The 11,366-nt window shown below is 51.1% G+C and overlaps 1 protein-coding gene across 2 annotated transcripts in view; it reads right to left on the minus strand.

Moving 5' to 3' along the window:
• Positions 1–10,814, minus strand: part of PXYLP1 (2-phosphoxylose phosphatase 1) — a 70,543-nt gene extending 59,729 nt beyond the window's left edge. The window contains exon 1 of one of the 2 annotated variants that reach the window (XM_042956341.1): positions 10,731–10,814. The gene's annotated coding sequence lies outside the window, so the exon portion shown is untranslated. Of the gene's footprint in view, positions 1–10,172; positions 10,218–10,730 lie in introns of those variants that run through there. The other variant, XM_042956344.1, reaches the window with a different exon arrangement.
• Between the last annotated feature and the right edge of the window lie 552 nt (positions 10,815–11,366).

The following is an 11,366-nucleotide window of genomic DNA, read 5'->3' on the forward strand; positions in this document are numbered from 1 at the left end:
GGAAACACAATGCCATACATTCAGCCCTGGGCTCAGACTAGCACAAAAGTTCCTCTCTGCACCCCACTCCCTAGCACCGTCAATTCCACCATAACGAACAGGGATGGGTAGAGAGAAAGAAGGAAAGCACCCTGGGGCCATTCGTCACAATGAAGGCAGCTGACAGCCCCCATTTCCTCGGGGAATTGAGCAGACCTGCCTGCTGGTGACAACAGTTCCCTTCTCAGGGGGTGCTCACATAGTCCTTGCCTGGAGGGACACCCTCGTGGACCATGGAGCAGTACCCAATGGGCCCGTAGAGGTGACCCGGCCTCTCCCAACAGGCCAGCCCACGGCAAGGGCAAACCTCAGATTTCAATGTGTTCACAGGGTGGGTAACAGACACAGCTAGGTCATATTCTGAGCCAAGTAGCCAGAAGTATTGGTAGGAGTTGAAAGGAGAGGGAAAAAAATCGTAAACCAACTTGAGGACCTCATCCTTGGGGCTCCGAGAAAGCGCTCCGTCAAAAATCCAGCTGGCATATATACTTTGATATGTGATGACAGTTTCAACTTTCCTCACCGACTACACGCTGGTGTTCTTGTGCCAGGCTCTATTTCCATGGCCTGAGTAATGCCCGGGCACAGGACCAGAAATGAATCGGAAACAGAGGGACGGGGCAGGAGAGGCGAACAGCACAGTCAGTGGGCCCACATCCTGCTCAGCCTGCAACAGCAAACCCTTCAGGGCAGTGGCTGGGACAGCAGCCAAGCCCACCTCGGATTCCCGCCCACCCTCCCCTACAGCCTCATTCCCTCTTCCAGCCCAGACCCTGAGCTCCCTTGGGGCTGCGACCTTATCTGCCTCGTTCACAGCTCTCTGTTAAACGAATAAATGACCACAGTGCTGGACCCGAACTCTGGCGCACTGGACTTACCGTTCTCCCCCAACCGCCACATGCCCCTTCTCGTAATTCAGTGTCTGTGCCCACTCACTTGGCCCAAGTGCCTTCTTGACCTGGTTAACTCCTACTCATCCTTAAATGCAGCGCAAAAGGCAGCCCCTCCTAGAAGCTTTCCCTGACCCCAATGCTAGGTGAGGCCCCCCCAGTATTGGGCGACCACAGCCCTCCCATCACATGCGTCAACACACAGGCTCAGGTCAGCTTCCCCGCCTACTGTTTGCAGGGCTGGGCGAACACAGAGCTGAGGAAGCAGCAGGTGGCTCAGTAGGTGTGTGTGGGAAGAAAGGAAGGGAGGGAGTAAAGAAGGGGACCAAGAAAGATACTGTGGATGGAGAAACACGTGTCACAGAAACCTACCACAAACGGAACAGGAACAAAACACTTTAACTCAGTAGATAAGTGGGTCATTTATTAATGTTTACAGAGAAAAACTAGCAGGAAGTGGCTGGGAAAAGATTTCTCAAATCATTTGAGTGGGAAGCAGGGGTCACTCTGTGCTGCATCCCTTGCTCCCTTCTGGATGTGGGTGGGCTAGGCTGGGGGCTGAAGAGGAAGAGAAACTTTGGAAGGCTAGGTGAGTGGAGGCACTTGAAAGGCTCACTGGCAAGAAGGTCTCAAAGGCTCAGAACTCCTCTGGCCTAGGGGTGCTGAATCCCATTTCCCGTGGGGTAATCTTCAACTGCCGAGGGGGATCAATTATGACTCATTCCCTTAAAGCTGTTAAGAACAGGCCTGGGGTCAAGAAACAGGGATAATGAGGACCTTCTATTGTTCTGGTCCAGTTCCGAAAGGTAGGAACAGAAGCAGGGATTTAAGACAGATGATCTGGAAATGAAGACTATTTTGGGAGGTAGCCTTCTTAGCACACTATTTCCTTCTAGGACAGACACCCCTAGTTGTCCCTCAACATTCATGCCTTCTTCCTTGCTAAGAGACTTCTGATTTGGGCGGGGGTGGGAGGGACAGTGTGGTAGAGACTGCCAGCTAATCATAAAACCCAACTCCTCTTCTTCCTAGGCACTGGACCACATTCCCCAGCCTCTCTTCCAGGAGGTGTGGCCATGTGTCTGAGCCCCTGCCAATGGAATATCACTGGAATTAATTCACCACCTCCAAGCTTGGCCCATAAAATTCTCCCACACACCATCCTCCAGGCTCCCTCCTCTTCTGATTGATGTAAACAAGCATGGCAGAATTAAGAGCCTGGGTCCCTTAATCACCTGTTGGAAGAGAACTCCCCACTAATTAGGAACAGCCATTTTGGATTTTCTGTCAGCAAAAAGTAAATGTCTACCATATTTGAGTCTTTAAGCATATTTGGGTTATTTGTTTAGCAGTGAGCCCACCCAACGATTCTTGGCAACAGTGTGCCCTGCTAAATAGTCACATGGCCCTTTAAACTGGGACTGGTCATGTGACACGTGAAACGTCAGGGGAAGTCTGCTTAGTGTCTTGGGGAAAACGTCTGCTTTCCTGATCAAAGGTACCAGTGTGGCTGGCGCCTCCTTCCTGCCGTAGTCATCTCACCATCATGAAGGACAGGCCAAGAAAATAACAGAAATGTCAGTCCAGACAGACATCAGCTGTTGAAACTAATGCTAGCAACCACCTACATTTGGACATCTTGTTACATGAAAGAAAGAAACCATTATATGCTTAAACCACTAAAGTAGGACTTTCTGTTACTTGCAGCTAAAAGCAAACCTGACGGATTTGCAACCAGCCAATCATTCATTCACCCAACCTTTCCTAAGGCATATTCCATGAGAGTCCTTGTGCTCAGGGCTGAAGAGTCAGAGAGACGTACTGGATGTGAGCCCCGGCCTCCAGGAGCTCCCCGTCAAGCTGAGGAGACAGGCCCGTGCAAAGACAATGTGCACGCAGTGGGAAAAGATGCTAGGACGGCACGCAGTGTCCCAGGGGAGTGTGAGCATTGAGTCGTGGGCAGGCACTGGGGCAAAGCGTCCCCAACTCCCTTTCTGGCATTCAGCACACAGAGAAAACACTCCTTGAGCTAAAAAGCCAGTAAAAAAGAACCTGTTCTGCTCAGCCAAGCCAACTGCAATTACTTACTGTACGTTGAGTTGTTAAACACCATCAATTAATGCAGCTGTTCCAAGATAATCAGCAGTCATTAGAGCAAGATGCACCAATAAAAAATCATATGCTACTAACATGGAAATTAGATGAACCAAGAACGAGGCAGACATACCTGCATCTTCCTGCCTGACATTAGCATCTCCTGAAATACGCCTTTCTCAAAGACAAGAGTTATTTTTCACCTTGAAGACAGAGCCAACAACAAGAAAAAAAATCAACTGTCAGTGGGATGACCTTCAACCATAAATATCCAAGCTTTGATTTTCAGGTCTCCATTAGGAACTGTGATGGAGACAGACAAACTGGTGACAAAAGATGACCCCATCTGGGAAATCGTGAGGCAACCAAGACCAGAAAAGTTAGAGCACCCAGGGAACCACGTGGAAACTAAAGAAAGGTTCCCCTCTGCTTAACTCAGTTCTGTCTGCATACAAATAAATGGCTTTTAAAAGTGAAAGACATTTTTTGTCATTTCTTTATTTTCCAAGCATGGGGCAAGTATTTAAAAAAAAAAAAAAAAAAAAAAAAAAGACAAAATCTCCCTGACTTCAAATTCCAGTAGTTCAAAAACAAATAAAAGCAGGCTCCTCACTAAGAGAGCTATTAGGTTTTCAGTCTGACAGGCGACACATTAACACGAAGTGCTCCAGTGTGAAGCCAAGGCTGTAGCAATCACATTCACACAAGGCAGAGGCGCTCAAGTTCCTGAGGCAGCGATCACGGGCTCTCCGGTCCGCAGTCCATGGCTAGAGGCCTGCGCCAGGCCGTGATGGCAGGCGCTAGCTAGCTGGGCAGGCTTCCACGTGGGAGTTTCTTTGTAGGACACACAGAGCAAGTGAGGACTTCCATTCTCCAGAACCAGTTATTAAATCCAAGCCTATCAATACAGTCCCCCAGAGATCTTCATGTCCAGAAGGTTCTGACTATGGCAGATACAGGAAGCATGATGGTCTGGCCTTCTGCCCCAGTGCAAATCCCCCGGCCACCCTTAAGCAGCCGTGCTATTGCTCACTCAGAATTGGGTCTCTCACAGTACTGGGGGGGCTTTTAGGGCTGCGGAAACACCAGTCTGAACCAGTGGTCAGGGCAGTATGCTGTCCACCAGGACCAAGAGCAGTGCCAGCAAAGCAGGTGAGTAAATACTGAGTTTACAGTCTCTTATCACACTTCCCACTAACAACCTGAGGCCAAGAGTGATAGTTAAAACATTAACCACCAGCATGTGCTTGTGAATCGAGGGCATATCTTAAACAGCGGGCAAGGCAACATCACACCTGAGTGTACCCGATCAAGATAATAAGCTCCACCCCCTGCCATGGTCAACCCTTCATAGGCCTGCCCTAGGCCCTCATGATCATAATAGGTGGCGAAGAGGTAGGTGAGCGTCTGGGAAATGTCTGCACTACCATTCAGGTCCTTCACTGTGAACTTAAGCATCAAGTCCTCTGTTCCACTGGGACAGGCTATGTGTGTCTTGTCCATTCTCCTATATCCATCAACTTGGTGAGGTTGGTTGGCACCAAAAACATATTTTTAAGGAATGAATGAATGGTAATAACAGCTACCATTTTTTTACTTTTAAAAAATGTATTTATTTTTAAATGTTTATTTCTCTTTTTTCGGAGGGGGTGGGGGGGAGAAGACAGATGATCTCAAGCGGGCTTTGCCCTGACACCACAGAGCCTAATGCGAGACCCAAACTCACAAACCAGAAGATCATGACCTGAGCCTAAGTTTAACGTTTAACCGACTGAGCCACCCAAGTGCCCCAACAGCTAACATTTTTAAAGCATATCATGTGCTAGGCACCGTTCCAAGTCCTCGTCATATATGAACTCATTTTAGCCTCACAATAATAGCATCTCAATTTTTATCATCATCTCAATTTTACAAATGAAGAAACTGAGGCACAGAGTAGTTAAGTAACTTGTCCAAGTGTACAAGACTAGTAATGACAGATCCAGGATTCCAAGCCAGAATGGCTTCAGAGTCTATACTCTTCACTACTGTACTATGCTGAATACACAGGTCTTCAGGTACTCTAGTACTGGGAAGTCATCAGCAGAGAACCTCTTACATCCACAAACCCTGAGAAATCCTTCCAGGAGGTTTCTGGTGGTGCTGATCACATGCTGGTTGTGTCTATTTGACCTGCAGAACATTTTAAAGAAAACCAATACCCACTTTTACCCCTAAGCAGGAGACTACCTGTAATTTTCAAATAACTATGTAGTCACATTTGGTTATCAAGCAACTGTAGCAGGAATACCTAAGTTTACATAATATTTCTCTTCTCAAGAGTTCTACATTCTAGGAGAAGCCTTTTGAAACACCCTGTGGTCCCATTTCCTCATCTCTAAGATCCCAGACTTGCTGGAAGGACTTAAGATCACAGGCTCAGTTGCCTATTTATATGGTAAGGTACTGGGGCACCTGGGTGGCTCAGTCAGTTGAGCATCTGACTTCAGCTCAGGTCATGATCTCAAGGTTCAGGAGTTTGAGCCCCGCGTCGGGCTCTGTCTGTGCTGATAGCTCAGAGGCTGGAGCCTGCTTCAGATTCTGTGCTCCACCCCCGCTTGTGTTCTGTCTCCCTTTCAAAAATGAATAAACATTAAAAAAAAATTTTATATGGTAAGGTACTGCATAAGCATAATAATGTATGATCATAATATTAAATACTTAATTAAATATTTCAACAAAATGACTGACTAAAGTTTCTATACTTATCTATACTCATTAAAATTCTATACTTGCTTATACTTCTATACAAATTCCTATTTATACCTCTGCACATTTTAGTAACAATGTTTAAAATTTAACAGTTTATTTCTGTAAGACTGTGTCCCTCCTTTATTATTTTTGAGTTTCCAGACATTTCTACCATAATAACGTTCTTCCACCTTAATCCAACTGCTTCTTTCATTTTAGAAGCATAAAGAGTTAACAAGGCAGTAACATGTTTTATTCTAACTTCAGATTCTCCCATATTAGATGACAAAATTAGCAAGCAAGAGCTTCATTTTATTTTATAGCTTATTTTATAGTTTAAAAGCTCAAAATGATATGGCTGTATCTCTGAAGGCCTAAAGTTCGGTACGGGATCCAAGAATGAGGTAGTTCTAGGAAAGTAAGCTATGGTTTTGTTAGTGGAAAAGACACAGGTCTCCTACTAATTGAGTGGTAGGACAAATAGTATTCAAACTATTTGTAAATTTGGTGTAAATTATGACTTTAACCACAAACAAGCAGAGAGGAGGGGAAGGGGTTGTCAAAACCAGGTGCAATAATTTTCATCTTTGTTTGTTTTTTAAAGCTCTGGTTTCCATGCTATTGATTACAGCTCTCTCTGAGGAAGTCGGTTACACACAGAGGCCCAGAGTGGTAAGCACATGACAAAAGGATGCCCCATAATACAGAAACATCAATGTATAAGTTGGGGAGGCAAGTGGGCAAACATAAACAGAATTTTAAAGTTCTTAGTTGCTACTACTAGATGTTTGAGTCACCCCAATTCTCTTCTACCCCAGGGTGCCAGCACAGAGGCAGCTCCCCGAGGTTTGCAGTACAGAAGGATGAGACTGGGCAAGGAGAGGAGGAGGGAGGGACAAAGGAAGGGAGGGCAGGTGCATGGATGACCCAGCCCAGAGCACACACTGAAGGCTACCCCTGGCTGCAGGAACTACTCCTCAAGGCCCCTCCAAGTTTTTCAATGCCTTTTCAATCACTTATCTACATCCATGCTCCTGGGACTGCTCCTCTCTTCATTACTGATTGAACTGTAACCTTCCAAAAGCCCGGGGTTTCCCTAACCAAGGCCCAAGAACCTTCACAGCAGCCTTCTGGGGGTGGAGGCTAGCAGGCTGGAGTCTGTGGTCCAGTTAAATAATCCTGACCCTCCTGCCTTTGGAACTCAGAGCAGACTCCGCAATTCATTCCCGGTTCACAGGTGCCTCCTCGTGCGTGGCTGCCTTCCAGGATCTGCAGGTTGGGCGGGGAGGGGGGCTTCAGCAGGCCCTGTTCCATCTGCCAGGCTGCCCAACAGGTTCAAGAAGGGTGCCTGGGGTGGGGGTGGGGGGGCGCCTGGGTGGCTCAGTCAGTTGAGGGGCCATCTTTGGCTCAGGTCATGATCTTGAGGTTCATGAGTTTGAGCCCCACACTGGGCTCAATGCAGTCAGTGCCAAAGCTGTCAGTGCAGACCTTGCTTGGGATCCTCTGTTCCCAGCCAACCCCCCCACCCCCTGCCCTTCCCTGCACGCGCACATGCTCTCTCAAAAATAAAATAAAAACATTTAAAACAAAGGTCCCTGGAAGGCTGCTTCTGTCAAAAGGCCCACCATCCTACCAGAAAGCAGCTGTTGCCTCTTCTTCACCCCTGAGTGCAGCACACGGACTCTGCCAGCTGCTTCTCCTTTGCCACTCTCTTGGGCTCTCTCCCTCAGTATCGCAGGTGTGAGGTGACTCCCCAGGGCCAACCCCAGCTTAATGTCACTCAAGCCATTTCCAAAGGGGCCCAGCACAACCCTCATTCAAAAACTTAAAATAGCTCTGCACTCTCACTGTGCTAAGTCCAGCTCTCAGCTGTCCTTCAAGGTTTTCTGGAAAGGTGAACAGTGAGCCCAACAAATCGTATTTCAGGCTACTGCGAGCTATTTTTCCTATCTCAGTGACTCTTCTCCTACTGGTAACCCCTATCCCAGAATGTGGGCATACATCCTTATCCACCAACCAAAAGCCCTGTCCCAAGGCAATGCCCTGGGGCTGAAGTCTACTCCTGCTGTTTTTCCAGGACCCTGGATATTCTCCCATCCTTCTCCTTACCCACCTTGAGACTAGGCACCACTGCCCTCTCTCTCCCTCCCTCCCTGTCTCACTCACAAACCGCAGGCATTAATTAAACCTCCTCTACAAAACAGATTTTTCATCTTCAGCGGCAGGAATTCTGGGTAGGAGCCAGGCTTGGAGACTGAGACAGTCTGGGGAAGAAAGATAAGCCCATGACAACCCTTAACCTGTGGGCAGTGCCGGTTCCCACATCCAAGTAACATTCTGAATGGCAGCCTTGCGGGATTCCTGAAAAAAGGTGGCACGGGGCATTCCCACCCCCTCCGCCTCTGGTCGTATTCTTCAGGGCCGGCCTTTGACAGAGGAAGAAGAGCTGGACTTTGCTGACCTGTTGGTGGGTAACAGCCACCTCCAACAAACAGAAACCCCATCCTAAACCACCAGCCCCAACAGAGCCACAAACCACATTGCCAGAAACTGCTCCCAGCTCTCCATGGGAAAGTTGGGGTGAACAGTACCCACTGGACTAAAGATGGTGCAATCTGAAGCGGCCGGCAGGGCTCTTCAAGCACTGCTTGGTCTCCCTGAGTGCTCCTTCCCATTATAGACATGGATGAGAGATGCGGTGGGGGGAGCTTCAGTCACAACTCAGGGCCCTACAGGTTAAGCTGCGAGGGCCTCACCCCTCAGCAAACAGCCTTAGCTCCCCAGAGTGCCCATCACCCCCTCACCCCAATTCTAGGCTGAGGACAGCTGATTTCCTTCACGGAAATTCTGGAGTCCCCACTGAGGTTAGAGACCCAGCTATCAGAGCCTGACCCATAAACCGAGTGCTCTGCTCCCAAATAAACACAAAAAGGAGTCTGTCTCCAGTGACAGGATGCATTTTTTAAAAAATTGATGAATTTAAGGACAATATTTTGAAAACAGTGCAGCACAATGGAAAAACAAGAGTCATGGACTCAGACTAGATTCAAGAGGGGGATCCATTTTGTTTACTAGAGAAAACACTGAGTACCTATCACTTAGAGGGTGCCAGGCTGCGTGCTGACAGAGATGGTCCCCGCTGAAGGCATTCCTGGCTAGTGGGGCATCTGACAGTCAACAACTCACCACTGAACAGCATGATGAGGACTAAGAAGGTGCCCTCAGCAATTTGTGGGCACTTAGAGGGAGCCTACTGAGCCCCAGTGTGACCTTGGGCTAATTACTCATTAATTCACTCTTCAATGCTGAAAGAATATTGAGCTAATTACTATTCAGGCCAATCAATAGAAAAACAACAACAACAACAACAACAACAACAACAACTTATGGATACTGCAAGTTTCACAAATGCTCAGAGCCTTAGGCTTCAGAGACCCAGTGACCCATCCTGTCCCTGGTGCCCCACAGCAGCCTCCCAACCATTAGTGAGGGTGGACTGGCCAGGAGTTAATTCCTGAAAGAGAAGTATCCCCTATGTGTCCTTTCTCTGAAATGCGCGATTAATTTAAAACAAGACTTAAGGAAAGCCAGGAGAAGGGATGCGGGGAGATTCAGGCACTGGCTTTTCAGGCTGTAACCAGTGCATCTCCACCCCTCTCTAGGGAACACGAGGCTTTTCAAACCATCTGCTTTGAACTCTCTTCCCACAGATGTCCAGGCTGAGCACCAACACCTCCAAGGAGAAGGAACTGTTGCCAAGCTCCGTTTGCAGTCACGTCACGTTTGTAAGCCTAGGCTGGGCACGGTCTGCTCTATACTCGGGTTCACCGGGGGCCCTCCGCATCATAGGCAACAAATGTCCCCAAGTTATGAAGCCCTCTTGAGGCCCCCTTGGCCATCCACCCCACGCTTCCCCATTTGCATCGATCTAATTTCACATCTCTCCTGATTTTACTTTTTGAAAGCCTACAAAGCATCCTTGCCTTCCCACGAAGGCACTGGCCACTCAGGCGGTGAGAGCCTCGCTCCCCGGGGGGACCCCTTTACAGCCTCCGAACGCCCAGAGAAGCGGGAAAATATGGCTCCACGTCCTCCTGCACCGCTAATCCTTGAACCATCCACAGGTACAACTTGAAAGACCGCTGCTGCCACAAAGAAAGCAACCTGCTCTAAGCCAATTCCATTTCTGGTGTGTGACAAAGCCGGCTTCGTTATTAGATCGCTCCAGACGAGCAAAAGCAAGGCCGTGGGATCTGGAGCACGCAGCCCCAACCTTAGCACCCAGGCACGCCAGCCCGCGCGCGGAGCGGTTCCTCGGCGGGGCCCCGGGACTCCCGCAGGCGCCAGGCGCAGGCGGCTGCGGGGGTGCCAGCCTCACCCCCGAGAAAGGCCGCGGAGAAGTTGCCGCCGCCTTCTCACCTGGAGACCAGCAGGTTCGAAGCGCCGCGGGAACCGGGATCCTGGGAGGTCCAGCTGGGGCTGGAATTAGGCGCAGGAGCGCGGGCGCCGGGCAGGAGCTGGTTGGAGGGGCGGGGACGCGGTGGAGGAAGGCGGGGCCGGAGGGGCGACGGGCTGGAGGCGGAGGAAGCCCGAGGCAGCGGGTTTGAGGGAGGTGGGGGCGAGGGCTCGGGAGAGGGCGCCGGAATCCTTGGCAGAGTTAGAGGGTGCTGAGGCTTGGAGACAGGGGGCGGCGGGGCGGAGGCCGGGGTGGCCTGGGGGAGAAACAGCGAGTCGGGGGCTGGGGTTTGGGGAAGGAGCGGGAATGGAGGAGGAAGCTCAGTTGGGGGGTTCAGACCCGGTGCTCTGAAGCCCGCCCCAGCCCCACTCTCCCACCGGAGACTCAGTCCCGTCGTCCCGGCCTGGGCGCGTCCCGAGGATCCCCTCGGGCTCTCAACCCTGGGACGCCTGTCCGCTCCGAGCCTCCGCGCCGCTCAGCCCAAAAGACAACCAGCCGGGCCCCGGACCATTGCCACTCACCGTCCATGGTCCCGGCCCGGCTCCGGCTCCGGCTCCGCCGCTGCGCGCCCGGTTCGGCACTCGCCGCCTGCTCAGCCCTTTGCGGGGGGAGGCGAGGGCTGCGTGCACCGACCTCGGGGCAGCACAGCATGCCGCAGCGCCCCCTGCTGGCCCCGCCCCACGCCGGGCTCGGCCCGCCCCGCGCCGGGCGCCCTCGAGCTCCGCCCCGGAGACGCCGATGCGGGGCGGCCCCGGCGGGGAGAAGCGCGCGGAAGGGGTTGCGGAGGGGATGCCGACCCTGGAGGGCCAAAGAGCCCCCAGAGACAGGCCAGTCCACCAAGTTTCCGGCGTGCCTAAGCCACGGTCACGGGCACCGTGAGTGTACTGGGACCGCAGCCACATGCACACAGAGTCGCCGCGCGCCTCACAAAGCCGGACTTGGGATCAGACTACGCGGACGCACGCCTATCCCGGGGTACACAGACTCGCCCCGGGTCCTAGTGTGGGTGCTTTTGGGCTTTGTGCCTGGCTAGGCACCGCCCCGATCCCGGTGCTGGGTTGGGCACGCGTGTTTGGGATCCTCCACCGCCGGGTCACTGCTGACGCGTGGACCCAAACCCACGGTTCTCGCCACCATGCCCCCGCCTCGTTCAGCCT

The sequence above is a fragment of the Panthera tigris genome, chromosome C2 (genome assembly GCF_018350195.1).
Source record: "Panthera tigris isolate Pti1 chromosome C2, P.tigris_Pti1_mat1.1, whole genome shotgun sequence".
NCBI classification, from domain to species: domain Eukaryota; kingdom Metazoa; phylum Chordata; class Mammalia; order Carnivora; family Felidae; genus Panthera; species Panthera tigris.